Below are 17,550 nucleotides of genomic sequence, written 5' to 3'. Positions count from 1 at the left end.
CTCAATGATTGCAACCAATTTAATAAATTGGGGCAGCATTGTAAAATAGATCTGCATGTGGAAATCTTATTTTTGCCACCTTGTAGTTATATGGTATATCTATACACAAAAAAGGAGAAATCCTGTACAATGAAAGCAATTTGTTTCTTAGCCTCCCTCAAACTCATTCTCTTCTCTCAGTTCATTAATAAGTTAGGTAGCTCAGAGATGCCCATATTCAGAAAAATGTTACAAAGCACCATCTGAATGGAGTAAATAGTGTATGAATAAAGCAAGGTATTTGTTGTTTTTTTGTTTTTGGTTCTAAAATTAGAATCAGGCTATTTTCAGACTGTTGGTGAGGTTGTGGTGCGTTTACTGCTTCCTTGCCCCAGGGAGCCACAGGCTCGGGGAAGACACTACATCTACCCACAGCAACCCAAAAGAGAATGAAAGAGGTGGCAGTGCGTGGTTTTCGTACTGTTTAGTGTTGCCTACTGTCAAATTAGCAAATGCTGGTTCTTATAGAACTTCAGTGGAAAAATAAAATAACAAAATGTAACAAAACATCAGCTGCCAATTTCTTCTCTTTAACCCAGGTCTGTCCATACATACATAGTTTTACAGTTTCACGTGTTGACAATTTTTATTATCTTTTTTTAAAATTCAATTTTTTTAAAGATTTTTTAGTTTGAACAGATATTAACAACTAATAAAAAATGAAGGCAATATATACATATAGGTAGTCCCCCGGTTTCATACAAGATAGGGACTGTAGACTTGTTCCTAAGTTGAATTTGTATGTAGATCGAAACAGGTACAATCCCCCCCCCCCCCCCCAATCCAGCGTCCGTCCTGCACAGGAGTGAGCAGGGAAGCTGGTTCATATTTAGTAGTCACCTGTATGTCCAATGTCCTTAACCCTAGGACTACCTGTATAACAAAAAACAAAAGCAGAATAGAGTCCAATCCCTCCTCCATTGAACTATTGCATTATATAGAATATAACAATTCAATACACAATACCAGCATGTAATACATGCTAAATTTGCAAATTAGGGCACTAATGGCTGATGCTGTGGATGGGAAAGATAAAGAAAAGAAGTGGAAGAAAGGACAGATCTGAGCAGCCTAAATACAAGTTATAATAAAAAAGACTTGATAACATAGGGGGTAGGTTATGTTCTATCCCAGTCATATAGTTATCAGATATATTTTTTTCCATGGGGCCCAAATTTCAAAATGTTTCTCCGAATGATCTTGCAGTTGGGCAGTTAACATTTGCCTTAGTTGCACATCTTTCACCAGGTAAAAAAATCTACAAGGGTTGGAGAGAGAGTGGACCTCAATTTTAGGGAGATCAAATATCTCTTAGCTGTAAGGATATGAGTGGACAGTCTTCAAAAAACTAATTAAGTTAAGGTACCTAGTCCTAGTAATTACATGACATTAAAAACAACCATAATAACCATCAAACACCCTAACACCTAGATGTGTAGCACATCATACACAGACTTACATACAATGTTATATTGTGTTAAAGTGGTGTCCCTCCTTTAAACCAGTAAAAATTTTAATATCTTCACCTTCTTAATAACCACGTAATGTATTTTACCAGGTATTCGCAATTTTGTAAAATTATAGTGTATTTATAAAAAAAAAAATTGGGACAAATAAATATCTTGTGGTAAGAGGGGTATGATGATAAAAACAGAACAAGAAGTCATCAGAGGCAAACGGAGCAGAAATTAATGAAAGGAGCACGTCCTTGGAAAAAAAAATATTGCAGATCAAATCACTCAGTGAGTAATGTTTTTTTTTTGCAAGTGATGGTATAATTTCATTACCTTGCACTGTTTATACTTTTAGCTTGTATACTTTTAGATGATCTTCTCATGTCAGTCCAGTTTAGATGTTTCGCATTACCTTAAAATGTATTTGATGGGTCTAAATAGTCTAAATGGGTCTAATAATATATAGTAATGAAATGTTACTAAAAAAAACTAATAGCTGTACTGTAGCAGTATAAGCATTTGTTATATACCCATTATTGTATTGCTGCCTTTATATTTATTGGAGGGATTTACTGTAATATCTTTTGGTTGTATGGTACTTTTGCTGGGGTTTCTCCTCAGAATGTAAACCAAATATAGGCTCCTGTGGTTTGTTCCAGCGTTGTGTCGTGTTTGCACAATGTAGATGGAGAAGTGAAAGTGAAAGCCAGTGTTCCTGGAAATAAATTGTGCTGCTTCTAAATACTTTTTTTCAATGTGCAAGCTTGTTAGTAAAAGAAACCTCTTATCTATTTTTTCTTCTGGAAAGTCCCTTGGAAAATCCATATTTTACTAAGGCAGTATGTTCCTAATCCAACAAGAACATTCTACATTTAAACCAAATAGTATGGTGGGCAGGGATATTTATCTACTGAATATCCTTAGAGATCATTGCCATTCACAGATGATCAGGATACTTCTTTTTAGTTTTTCTTTGTTCTAGGTGGAATCTGAGCCTGTTACTTGCTAAATCCTGCTACAATACATTATTCCAAGCATGGATGAATACATAAATAGTATATTGAAGCAAATGTCCTACATTTTCTGTTAAGGCACCTCTTCATGCTAACATTTCATTTTAGTCATGATACATAAATGCCGCATGATCATTGTAGAAACAGAATTTTGTGTTAGGAGAACCAAAAATTTACCTGAGCTAGCTAGCTGTGTGCTTTGTGACCAGTCTCTTCAATGCTTTTTTCTTTTAGCTTCAAAAGGTATGCCTGAGAAATACCAGGGTTTTCCAGGGACACATAAATGAAGTTAATGTTTAAATATTGCATAGTATCAATGTTTTTTGATAACATTAGCAGTTTACTTTTTCACTAGTTGCTAGGGATTTTTAACCCAAATTCCATTGTAATTTGCTTGTGCATGTGTTTTTTTGCACATACACCAAACAAATAACAGGATTAGTGGTGGAAATGCCGTTGTCCATAGCAATCAGTTTCCTCCCTATTGTTCTAACCGGACCCAGAGGAACCATATAGATTCCGGTGGGCTTCTTTCAACTCCCTGCTGTCTGCACAATGTAAAATGTTAAGTGAAACTGAAAGTTGGGAAATAAAATGTGCTGGATATAAATAGACTGTGCTTAGTACAAGTTAGTAAAGTGTTAGGGGCATAAACAACCTCTTACCTGTTTTAAAGGGAGCAGGACTTTGCTTTATTCTCATTAGAAAGTCCCTTGGAAAATCCCACAATAACTTAGGCAGTGTTCACTGCAATCAAATAAAAACATAGAACATTCAAACTCAAAGGGTTGGTTGTCTGTAAGAGTGAATGCATGTATATTTTTAAACGAAAAGCTTACCTAGAGTGAAACTATATCCACTTATATAGAAGCACAAAGCCTGTCTTTTATTTTCCCCTTCCCAAAGCCACCACAGTCCTGTTCATTTTTATGGCATAAGCTATACCAAGGGAAATAAGAATTAATTCTCATACAGGCCCAATGGTAATAATTGTGTACAGGTTTACAATCAAAAATTTGGCAACCTCCTGACCTGAGGTGCGCCGGATTTTCGAAAATTCCAAGTTACCTCCACACACAGGGACAGCCTTCCTCTCGCAGCACTCGCGGACATCTGGCACAGTGCGAGGGCGGAGGCAACAGGGACGTCTTGGTGTGTATTTAGTTTAGCAAGCAAGACCTAACAGCTGTTTTTGCAGAACAGCGCCATGAAAACATCAGTGGCCAAACAGTGTAATGCAGTCCCTGTATTGAAAATGTGATCCGAAATTCATGCCGGAAAAACTGAAGGACCCGGATTATTTATGGCTGGAATTTTGAATGTCAACCTGTATAATTTATAACCCAGCTCTGCTGAGCAATTCCTCTGCTCCTGTTGATTAATTCAGTGCTCTCCCTGCCCAGTTCTTGTGTTAACCCCTCATTGTCAAGTCTGGTGTTTCCCTATGTGTTCCTCTGGGTCTGCAGTGATCCCTGTGTCCCTGGTGTCACCTGCGCCACCTATTGCTTTCTGTGTACCCTGTGTCTGCAGTGGCCCCTGTGTCACTGGTGTCGATTTCAAGGATTTCTGGTTCTTGACCCCTGGCTTTTCCCTGACCTTTCTTGCTTGCTCCCTGCCTCAACCCCAGACTTCCTTGAAAATTCCCCTGCCTAGTGATTTAGTACTGAGTATCATCCTGCCCACCTTGGTGTGCCTAAGGACTGCAAACCTGGCAGTAACCAGCAGCGCAACATCCTCACCATTAGAGGCTCTGGAGAAGACCTAGTTACTGCTTAGATTCTGCACCTTGCCCCTTCTAAAGGCTCACACCACTTCTGTGCAATCCAAAGCCCTCCCTAGAGGTCCCGTCTCCCCGAGCGTGACAAAAATCACACATTGTGCAATTCAGTGAAGTTTTGGGAGTCTTGGAATACAAATTAGATCATAACTGGGCATTACAAAAATGAATATAACTAGATCAGTGTTAAAGTTTGTCTTTCCAGCTGCCTTTTGGTTAATTATTATTATTTTTGTTATTAGAGTATTTATATAGCTACAAAAAATGTCACAACACTGTAAAATAAATAAATATGATGTCATTGTACATGATGTAGATCATGAACTCTGATATGTGATCATGAACAAAATTGAAATGTGTAGCATTCCCTTGTGTGGAAATTAAACAGTTAGTAAGTTATCAGTGTTGCATTCCTTTGGGAGGTCATTAAAGAGTTAGTATGCGATCAGGCTCCTACCTTGACACCCTAATAATTCTCCAGTGCATTTACCTCCAGAATAATTTCCAAACAGGAGGACAACTTTATTTATTAAAGTGGTAATGTTCCAGGGAAAAAGGTTACAAAGAAATCAGTACAACACCTGTTTTATTTGCAATAATAAAGAAAAGATTTATTAGGTGGTGCTACTATTCATTAAGTACCATACCACTATTCACTAGTTAGATCTAACAGTCTGTTAGATTAAACATCTGCGCAGCTAGAGGGATCTAACAGTATCAAAAACATTATGGTGTGAACAGGAAAATAACTAGATTTAAGACTGCTTAGATTGTAAGCTTTTTTGGGCAGGGTCCTCTCCACCTGTCATAAGGGGCCACACAGCTTCTATTGAAATTCCTGTCCAAGATGGTGATAACTCCATGGCAGTTTTTGCATTTTAGTAATGTAGCATTCTCTCTGGCAGGCAATTGTAGCAAACAGCACTGAGGGTCTTCAGCAGATGCTTCAAGTTTAAATTTACTCCCATTCAATATTAGTGATAATAGTCATACTCACAGATTCCTCACAGATAGGCAATTTGTTTTCTGCTGGACAGATCCTCCTTCCTTTCCTCAGCAAAGAACAAAACTCCCTTCTCCCAATCTCAGACTGTACCCCAACAGAGATATAAAATCCCAGGATTCTTCCCAACAACTCCTCCTCCAAACATCAGTCAAAACTAATTCTTTACCTCCACTAGGTAAGGGATAACATTAGGGATAACATTACTAACAAAAAACATTAAGCTAACTTCCATACATAAAAATCTCTGAATAACTAACAGTTTTAAAATGTAGAACATGCTGATCTTTCATTCTATAACCTATATCTACATGTATTTTAGAATTGTATGTTCAATTATTTGATTTTCAAACTCCAGAGTATTGCACAGATAAAATGAAATGGGAGCAATGGCTTGCATTTTTTATTAACACACCTTAATAAGGATTCTGTTAGTTTCACTTTCACAGAAGTTTCCTATCAAGCATAGGTTTTAGAAGAACTGCTGGAATCCTGGATTTCCCCTTTACGCCAGAGGTGATGTAATAACAGCCAGTATAAATACTGGTGTTACTCGGCTGCCTTTACTTCTTGTTAGCTGCAAAGAGCACAGCTAATATGGACTACAAGTGTGCTATCATTATTTGTATTCTACTCTCTGCTATCCTTGTACAAGGTAACATTTTTTCTTATGAGCAAAACATTAGCATTTAATTTTGTTAGCATCATTTTACCTTTTTTGCATTTTATCTTGTGATTGACTACAGTTTTCTAATCACTGTCACCCTCAGGACAACAAAAAGGAGAGCGATGCTCGTGTAAGAAGTTTGCAAAAAAACTTGATGTAAGGAAAACAGTGACTTTAGAGATTTATCCAGCAAGCTCCAAATGTGAAAGCGAAGAATACATGTAAGTAAGCTACTTTACACTCCCCCACTTCCATTTTTATTAGCTAATGTCTAACTATGTTTTATACATTTCCTATTGTCAAGGTGATGTTGATTATTTATACCAGCCTTTTTAACATATATATATATATATATATATATATATATATATATATATATATATATAAATATATATAATGTTTCTTTACAGTTGGGCTATCCCCACACTGCAAGAGTTAATCGCTCATTTAGTTCTAGGAACTAAAATACTTTCATTTATGTTATTCCTTTGCTTATGTGGAATCTTCTCGGAGCTGAGGTTGCAGGCACTTACATCTTCATCTACAATGCAGGGCCAATAGCCCTGTATTGTAAGTTAGCACATTGAGTGCCCATCCTCATCTCAAAGTAGAAGAGATCGCCAACCACTGGGGGTTTGGAGGATGAAAAAAGCACAGTAAATCTTTTTTTACTTGTCTCGACCTAATCAAATATGAATTAATTACAGTGCAATGGTAATCCTATTGCTCATATCAGCTCACACATTTGTAATTGAGAGTTGTATATTATGAGGAATATATGTCCTAGTTATAGCTGGAAGTGACTGAGTGACTAGAGTAAAAAAAAATAATGTATTTTCCATTCACAGCGCTACTGTCAAACGCTCAAAAGGTAAGAAGAAAGCTGGAACAAAAACAGAAAGAAAATGTGTCAGCCCTTCCATGAAACAAGTCAAAGCTATTATTGAAGGAAAGATTAAGTAAGTGGTATTTACTAAATAATGCACATACGAAAAAAATGATTTACATAGTTTTTATAACATGTCAGAAAGGTTCCTGAAAAATTTGTAAACAGTTTTCATCTTTTTTGTTGTGCTTTCTAAAAGCAGACTCATACCCATCTAAAATTGTCTGCAATTCCTGAAATATGTTGTTTAGTTGGAAGTTAAAAATGCTTGAAAAGTTTTAATAATGATATTACTAATTTAAATGTTGCCAATATTAAACCTGAGAGTAAGATTTTTATCATAACCTGGCATTAGAGGGTTCCCACATTACTTTTATCCCTTGTCCCAGAAACTGTGGTTAGGACAGGAAGTGCAAACAATATCACCAACAGGAACAAAGAGAGAGATAAAAACATGAAAGGGTCTATACAAGCCTTTCCCAACCACATTTTACATAGGGGGACCCTGGAAATAACTTTCGGGTCTTAGGGAACCCCAGTTATATTTACTATATCCTCACTGCACAATAGCATGGTGTTCAGTATGAAGAATGTCTCTTGCATTGCTTTCTAATAGAAATGAATGTCATCCTTACAGATTGCCTAATATCTTTGGGGTCAGTTAAAGTGGCCCAAGGCACAAATTGTGCATTGCTCAAAGGAACCCTATCAATCCCTTGAGAAACCATAGATGAGAAACACTGATCTATAATTTCCAATTTATCTTAATCTCGAGTTGTGTTTTATAATATATATTTTACTACTATTGCAATCAACCTTATTTTCTTGTTCTCTTTGACAGACACAATATACAAGTGAAAAAGTATTCTTCCAAAAACGAGTAAAGAAGTAGACACCATCAGTACCTTCTATGGCAATCATTACACAAAACCTTGTGTAGATTCAATGCAGTGTACCCGGAAAACAAATGACAAGCAGTATATTACAGGGATATGAAATTATTGCATCTGATTTTCTACTTATAATCGTGGAGAACATTTCTATAGACCTGAAATCAGTTACTATGATATTGATTCTTTTGAATAACAAAATTGCTAATCAGTATTGTATAATATCCACTGTTGCTGTAAAATAGGTAACTAATTACAACCCCATGCAAGCTAGGAACAGCACAGCAATAGCTGTGGTTTAATGTTTTACATTTAATTTTATGTGCACTGTGCCTAATAGACTGTGTAACCCCAAAGGTTTTCTAAGCACCTCACTGCTTAAAGCAGATCTTCCACTAAAATGGTAAGTCCACTTACATTCTCTGATTCCAAACAAGGATGACCCTATTATGATTCTGGTAGGGTATCTGAGGAATAGAGTTTGTAATTGGAAACTCAGTACCTCTGTGCCATTGGCAGTATGGCCAGTCTGGTTTACCAGGACTTACATTCTTTAATGCTTTAAGGTCTCCGTGTGACTTAATACTGGCATTTAAAATGTCCAGTATAGCACTGGATATAGCGTATTTGCAAAAGCCTGGTATAAATTTTTATGTACTTATTGAGGCTGAGAGGACTTGGACCAGGAGTACTTACTGACAGGCTCATTTTATGCTTGATCTAAAGTGTGTAGATTAGATGCAAGTATACTGTATATTACCGTAGCAAAAGCCAAAACATCAATTGTATTTTTGTATATATAGGTATATGTGTAAATATTGTTACATATTTAAAAAGTGGTTGATGACTACCTTAATGGCTTAATGAGCCATATTGTATATAATATTTTGCTGGCTATGTTTTATTTTGTAAAAAAAATAAAAATCACTGGATGGAAATATTTATGTGATTATTTATTCTAAGTTTGTGAGGCCGAGGAAAATTGGATCCTATCAGATTGGATTCTGTCAGATTTGTATGCATAATATTTGTTTTATTTATATATATGCATTTATATATATATATATATATATATATATATATATATACATACATACAGGTATATATATACCCTGTTTCCCCGATGATAAGACACTGTCTTATTTTTTTTTGAAGGCCAAAATATGCTCTAGGGCTTATTTTCAGGGGGATGCCTTATTTACCCATGAAGAAGACTACAGTACACAGTTATTGTTGTCAATCATGTGCCATTCATGTCCACTTCTGATCAATCTGTGCCAATCATTGTCCCCTTCTGATCAATCATGTGCCATTCCTGTCCCCTTCAGATCAATCATGTGCCATTCATGTCCACTTCTGATCAATCTGTGCCAATCATTGTCCCCTTCTGATCAATCATGTGCCATTCCTGTCCCCTTCAGATCAATCATGTGCCATTCATGTCCACTTCTGATCAATCTGTGCCAATCATTGTCCCCTTCTGATTAATCTGATCCATTCATTGTCCCCTTCTACTGTAATCAATAATATACCGTACCATTAAATGTCCCATTGTAATTCATCATATACTGTACCATTTAATGTCCCATTCTAAAGCTTACCGTATATAGAGTAAGTGGTATTGCTCACAGCAAAAAAAAACCTGTCTGAACCCGTGAACAATCTCCTGCAGTCTCCGTTAGGGAGGGATGAGGGAAGCTGCCTGTGTTTGCTTGGGCGGAGTCAGGTGCGCGCACTGCAGTCCTGTCACTTCCTCTTCATGACGAGGCGCGGCACACACGGAGGAACCACACGGAGTCACCCACCGTACCACCCGATTCGGGTAAGTGCAGGTATCGGTGGGTGGCTTATTTGCGGGGGGGGGGCTTATTTTTCATTTTTCTCTAAAAAGGGGGGGCTGTCTTATTTGATGGCCCTGCCTTATCATCGGGGAAACACGGTATATATGTATATATGTTGTTCTAAACAAAACACAGCCTAAGGCTCTGGCACCTTGACTATTCTCTATAGTCAGACCTAGTCTCATGCATTTAAGTCCTGCTCGAGCAGGGAGCTTAGTCACTCCTAACACTTATACTTTGAGAAAGTCTCGACTTGGACCTAGTCAAGCTAAGATAGGTCTTTTAATTCCTAAATAGCAATTTGTGCTTACATATATTCCTTATTCCTAGTTCTACTTGTCCATTTGAAATTTCTTCCTCACATATATACCTGTATGTATATATATATATATGTATATATATATTTTTATATATATATATAAATATATATATATATATATATATATATATATATATATATATCGTTTGATTAGGCTTTAACAGTGGCATTGCAGGTAAATCATAAGTAATTTGAGTCTTCCCGTCTTTAAGATACATCACCCAATAAACACTCATACATATACATATATAAATATTTCCCCCCTACTTTTCTCCTCATCTCTTTACTGAAAGGTTATGGTCACTCAATGCAGCATTGGAGCCAATCACTGAGAACAAATAACTGAAAAAAGATATATTTTTTAAGCTTTTGAAAACTATGCTTAACTGATAACACACAACATTTTGGGGTCCTTGGAGCTGACAATAATACTAATGATATCTAGAAGTAGTGTTCCTATAATGTTAAGGCAGGTAATGCATTTCTAAGCCACTTTATCAGTTATGATGATGCAGAAGCATGGTAATCTGTAAAATGTTTTTTTAACAAAAACAAGTTTATTTAAATGTAACTAGCTTCACCTAGTCATACAATGACCTGGATAATTGAGAATGTTCACAGACATTACTACTGATAGTTTTTGTATAAGGAATCTCAAAAAGATACCACAGAAAAACAAACATAAAAAACACTAGAGTAGAATAATTCAGTGGGAAAAGGATTGGGATAAGCAGTTTGTTGATGAATTAGTTTATTTGCAGTTCTGTGATTCCTGAAAAGTTGGTTTAATTATGCTTTATATTGTCAATGAATGGCCATAGTTTTCAAGTTGGAGCTGGCTACTTAGACCCACAAAAGCAGACTGCAGAAAGAAAAATACTGACAACTTTAAATGTAAAATGCTTGTGTTTTATGGATACAAGTCAGATCCACAGTGAAGGGAGATGACTGTGTAGAGGTGCTGGGTGGGCTAGGAATTATTTTTAGGTTATTTTTTTTCTTTTACATCAATTATTGATTTTAGCTACAATGTCCCTCTGTTTTTTTTTTTTTGCATCTATTTATTTGCTTTTTACATTAACCTCCCTGGCGGTCTAATTATGTCAGTATTTTTTTATGTCAAAAGCGTTACATTGTTTTGCGTGGAAATTTGTTGTTTAATATAGGCGTGTAATTCTTAGGAATAACTCCTGGGTATGATAAAGTTTGAAAAACGAATCATAAACTATAACATAATAAATAATTCTAAATATTATAAAAATAATATAATATAAACTCATTAAATAATTTTATTAAAAAATGTTGTCCAAACAAGGGGACAATGATAGTTAAATGTTTGGACTTATTATTTGGATTTATTTTTTATAACTTTATCACTTTGATTAATGTTTTACATTGTAATCTGCTTTTATATTTTCCGCCAGGCCACGCCTCCCCAGCGTACCGATGCTTCACGCATCACATTGATCAAGCCAAAGATGTGATGCAGAAGCTGGGGGACAGTGGGGGAGCAGGTAGTATTTTTTTTATGCTACCCCAATTGTGGCTCGGGGTTACCGCTTTTGGTACATAAAATCCATCCCAAGCCACACTTGGGAATACCGCCAGTGGGGGTAATAATACAATTATACAAACATATTGGAATACACTTCAAGGTAATACCAATACCCCAAACAAAGCCAAAAACCATTAAGTATACAAACCAACAAATAAACAACCAAACATAGCCCAGAGAATATTGAAAATACATCAGTAACTCACATTGTTGCTTAAACTTATGATTATGATATACAGAGTAAAAATGACCTTAAACCAGATTTAAAGTTGTTTCTGTGTGGGGCCCTATCTAATCAAAGTCTCTTATTAGTGTGCACAGTGTTACATCTAGAGCCTCCAGAGTACCAATAAGTTTTTCATTATCATATCATGTGATATGTGTGAAGAGAGACCTCAAATCCACCAACTGACCCCTTATTAACTCCGCCAACAGAAAACTTGACCATAGACAAAAATTTGAAAAAGGTCTCTCTGACCTCAAAATTATTTTCTTGGTAGCTAACAAACACAATATTTTTTGTTATTAGGGTTTTTGGATTCTACTTTGTGTAAAAAAGTAGGTAATGGGACAAAAGCTATTCTTCCTATCTTTTGTTTTTTTAATCTCTATACATACTTTTTACCTGCAGTCTTAAGGAAGGTCCCATGGTGTCACATATCCTTCCTTGCCTTTCTGGTATAACAGTGGACACAACAGAATAACAGAATTGGGTTAAATGTTGCTGGCTATCATTTAACCCATGGAAGACTGGTGGCACCACATAAACCAAGAAATGGAAGACCATAGTGAAAGAAACAATTTGCTTTAAGCTGTGGGATATTTATTGTGAGAGACACAATAAGCCTGTGCCTACCTGGGGCAGCTTGACAAGGTCTAAAAGTACTAGAAAAACAATGCCAAGATCTTGCCTAGCATATATGGTTATGGCATATATGGTTCAGCCTAACTTTTGGTACATTGTTCCTTTACTGCAGAAAACATTTTGTTAGTGATGGTACTATATTTGATTGTCGGTGGTAGTCTTTTATCATGGGCATATTGTCATGAAGAATGTTTCATTTTTTTATTGTATGACAAGTTATTCCCAAACCTCCTATGCTTGGCAATTGATTTTGCAATGCATGTGTCATACAAATAGCAATTATGTTCTTATTTGCAACACGCAACTGTTCTGCTGAATCAGTTTGTTTACCTACACCTTTACAAATAGTTTAGTTTGAACTATTTATTACAGGGTTTTTTTTAGGTGTTTCAGCAATAATTTTTTCAAATTATCGCAAAAAATTCTGTGCCAAGCAATATGTCTAAAGTAACTGTGATGTTAAATCAATTTGTGGGAAGATTCTAATGCCACAAACACATACAATCAAAATCCTATTCAAGCCTATTAATGGATTGGTCCCTGAGGTAGTCCAAGCTTTGCAGCATTTATTATTTCTTGAAGATGTTAAAAAAAGGCCCAGTCTCCCTGGTGAGCCCAAGGACTGCAACCTGACACTATATCTTTTGCAATGGATATGTTTGTATACCCAAATATATCACCTTATCTTTATGTTTAACAACTAACTGTTAGAATAAAGCATATATATAAACTTTTCTTTATTGCCTTTTGGTTTGTTCAATATACCATTGAAAGCATTTTTTGTTCATGTGCAAAAAAAAACCTAATGATTTATTAAAACAAACTGTCCCATGTACACTTCCTGTGGTATATCAAAGATCCTTACTAGTTCTCATTTTGCATTACTCTCTATGAAGTAGAAAAGATAAAAATCATCAGGATTTGTAGTTTAACAACAGACAAATGGAAAGACTGATGTTATTGTTTTATACTTTCAGTCCAAAAAAGGCAAGTGGTGTCATTCCACAGAAGGAAATTTGGAGCTGCCTGATTTTCTGTTAGAATAATGGGTATTTTTCTGTGTGCAGGATCCTTATTGGAAAAAAAACACAGGTAATGTTAATGTATTGCAAAGACGTACTATATATTTTTTTTATGTGTTGTAACATATGCTCATAGATAGGCTTTGTTGGATGTAATCCAAAATTATCTGATGCTGGTGTAGAATAGAACCTTCTGCCTTGTAAACTAACTAACTCCTGGTAAATTTGTCATCAGTAAGTTGGACCACTCTCAAGAAGGGTCTTTTAGGTTTCCCATTATTAGAAAACTTCAAGAAAAATTCATGAATGAAGATGTGCCTTTCAAGAAGTCCCATGCCAGAGGTGTAAACCTTTTGCGGGCTGAGTCTGGAGTAACTTTGTATCCTAGAGTTGGAAAGCTGGAAAGGAGTAAAGCTACTACAGATGCTAAATTTCCTTGTCATGTTAATGATCATCTTACACAAAAATTTTCTGTAAAATTATCATGTAAAGTTGTTTAGTGCTCTGACCTGTAAGATCACTAAACCACTGATGACGGCATGATGGATGTTTTAAATTACGGACGGTGCATCAGGGAACCTTCATTTTCATTTGTACATATATCTATAAAATCCACCAAAAGAAAGTTATTATGTGTTCAAAGGGTTTATTTTTTGTACTAAAAGCTCATGTAAGTGTAGATAATGAGAAGTGTAGAGAAGTGTAAGTGTTTGTAGAAGAAAGGCCCTTCTAAGTAGAGACACTATAAAAAAGAAATATTATTAGGACAGTCCCCAGTAATGAAAAGGTTTGTGAACCGAGTGAGCTATTATTTTTCCTTTAAGTAAAGCAGTTCTCTTTTCCATTGCGTATGTGACTTCCTCATTTAGGAAATGTATTCTTTTAAAAGAAAAGCATTTATAGCATATTATAATATTTCTTTATTATTCAACACATTTTTATTGGAGTTTTTCAAATTGTGAAACAACAAAAAAGACAGACAAAAGTAATGAAAAAAATTAAACTACATTAGGAAATTAACAGGGAACACAAAAGACTGGGGGGGGGGGGGGGGCTGATTGTAGAGAAAGCACCAAAAAAGGAAAAACAAATTGTGGAAACTGTTTGTCCTAGAAAATGGAAGCACAAAACAAGAACAAAGAAAATAATGAGGGAACAATGGGTAGGAACCCCATGATCTACTAGATACAATGCTATCAGAACTCCCATAGATCTGCTTGATCTTATCCCAATTGTAGAAATCTAGCATCAATATTGCTTGAGCTTTGCTGATATAGCCACGGAGACCAGACTTTAAAAAAATTTATTACAGCTGAAAAATTTAAAAAGGGCTTCTTTAAGGCTGCTGCTATTGTTTTGTCTCGGGGTAATAAAAATGTAAGATATCAACTTACGGGAGTGTCAATGTAGTAAAGTAAAAGACCTATGTAGTAGGGCTTCCCAGGGTTTTTTCTGCAGTGGAACCTGCAGTACCATTCTCAGATGACTGTATAGCCTGATCCATAAGTGTTTAATTATTAGGCATTCCTACCAGATGCAGAGAAAGGTGTCTTCGGTAGCACATCCTCAGAAACCTGAGTTCTCCTTGCCCCATTTCTCCGGAGTCAGGGTACATCCTAGATCTGTTTCCCATTTCAGTATGTAAGGAAGTAAGCATGTAAGAGCATGTAAGAGTACAAGCGTAGATTAGGGTTGTGGAGACGGCATGATTCAAAGGTTAACATGAGTAAAGACAACATAAAATGTCTTATTTTTAAGTATTGGAAGTGTTTGCTGGAGTGTAGAGACCAATGTTTTTGAAGGTAGGCAAAGGATTTCACACCTGTAAAAGTAAGTAAAGCACATGCATATTGCACAGGTCTTTCAGCCCACCAGCGAAAGGTCTAGGGGTTTTCAAACGCCGGTAAGAATAATGGGCATTGCAGAATACCTATCAGGGGTAGGTGTGAGGAAGCCAATCCTACCGAAATCTTGACTCTGTCCCAAAGACCGATAGAATGAGATAAGGTAAGGTACTCAATCAAAGGACATTTGGATGCAGGGGGTCCAAATCAAATTTTATTATGGTGTTGAGAGGTATTCGGCCCTATGCATGTGTGCCCATAGGGGGAGTCCAGTATCTTGGTGCAAACCTGCCAACAGAGCTATTTGCACTACTACAAAATACTTTTGGAGATTAGGAACTCATAGTCCCCCCGAGACCATGGAGAGATAAAGAACCCTCCCAGCAACTCTAGGCGAGAGGTGCCAAAGAAAATTTAACATCTTTCTCTGGTCTAGTCGAAGAACATGTGTGGGAACTGGAATGGGGAGGGTGTGGAAGTAATAGTTTAAGGAGGTATGTCATTTTGAATGCGTGAACCTTACCTATCCAGGAGATTGGGAAATTATGCCATTTAGTAGGCAACTTTGTCTGTTCCCTGAAAAGGGGAATTATCCTGATATAGTAAATCAACTTGTGGTGTGGTGGCAGCCATTGGAAGGCATAGTGTGGATGCAGTGCGCTTACTACATGAGTTAGTAGAGTGACATTTATCTCTTTAGATTTGGCATTATTTACTTGTATACCTGAAAACCCTGCAAAAGTAAATAGGGTTATACACAGATTAGGGAGGGAAATCGGGGGGCCGTGAGGTATAATAACAAATCATGGGTGAATAACATGATTTTATGCTCCACACCCAAGACTGAGCATTCTTAAGTGGCCCTTAGGGCTGCCAGGGTCTCTATAAATAAAATAAGTGATAAGGGACAGCCTTGTCTGGTTCCTCTCAGTATTGGAAAAGCTGAGGAATCAAATCCCAGGTACTTAACATTGGCAGATGAAGCCGAATAGACTCCTCGGAAACTCCACCTCTTAAGGGCAAAAAGCATATATTGCCAAGAGATAGAATCAATCACTTTCCGTATGTCTAAGGAAAGAAACAATATTTTGATTGATCTAGAGATTGCCATGTGTAACAACTGAACTACCCAGCGATCTTTATGACCAACCTGTCTCTGTAGGACAAAGCCCACCTTATCCTTATGGATCAATTGGTCCAGAGATGATTGATTCTAGTAGCCAGTATCTTTGACAAAAGTTTTAGTGTTGCGTAATAATAATGTTTATTGTTCATTTGTTCTCCATTAGACAGAGACTTATTGTTTTTTCTGTATTCATGTTTTGCTCCCCTATGCACTGTGCATAGTATTGATTTGTTTGCATTCAACAAACTCATAAGTTGAAGCAGTGTACACACGGTTGATAATTTGTGTTCAAAACGAATGACACACAAAATATGTCCATTTTTTTGTTCTGTATTCATTAGGGGAATTAGTCACAAGTGACAATGGTGAATGAGGATTCTCAGTCAAAAGGAATGACCGTCCTGGGGGATTTATTTGTCTAATGATATCTAGCATGTAGCATCTAGCATCGAAGCAGACGAATAAACCTATATTTTTCTTGTTTTGTCACTATCAGAGACTTGTATTTCTTGTGGGACACTGGGATGTATCTTGTCTCTTAGTATTTGTAGAAAAGGGGAAAACAGACAAGTTCTCTGTAATTGGGGATGTCTCTATAAATACATGAGTAGATGTATAACACAATAGTTGTACTGCGCTGGCTATTTCCCTTTGCAGTGAAACTGAAATACTTGTTTCCTTGAAGTGGACAGGTTTTGTTTTTTGCCTCGTTTTTTCTGAGAATATGAAACTAGCTCTTACTATTTCTGGAAACAATATAATTGTTATTTATTTGCAAAAATGACCCATCTAAAGCAAAAATTAAACTGTAGTCAGTATTTAAAACATACATGGCAACTTTAATTAAAATTTGTAAATAAGTTCTGTTGCTCAACAGCAGCAATTTAAATTGTCTTTCTGCTTTCCCATTTCTCATTTCTAGTGCACTAAAGACAGTTTTTGTTTCAGACATCTAATACATAACAGTACTGTGCGTATGCCAGTCAGTGCTGAATGATGACTGTGGTGGGTCACATAACTCATTTTTAGTCATAAGCGGGTATTTATTTTCCAGCAGTCATTGTCATGGTGAAAAACAAAGAATGGTAATCATTAATGGGAAAACTATTTGCCTGCATGCCATACTGATAACTTGTCCTTTGCCTTCTGCTTGTCTAATTTCATGAAAGCTTTCACACTACAAGTCCTCTATAGGAATGGAATTTGATATTTCTACAGATTTTCATTTCTGACTATATATATATATATT

This window comes from Pyxicephalus adspersus, chromosome 3 (assembly GCF_032062135.1).
Source record: "Pyxicephalus adspersus chromosome 3, UCB_Pads_2.0, whole genome shotgun sequence".
Classification (NCBI taxonomy): domain Eukaryota; kingdom Metazoa; phylum Chordata; class Amphibia; order Anura; family Pyxicephalidae; genus Pyxicephalus; species Pyxicephalus adspersus.
Note: the sequence above shows the minus strand (reverse complement) of the source record.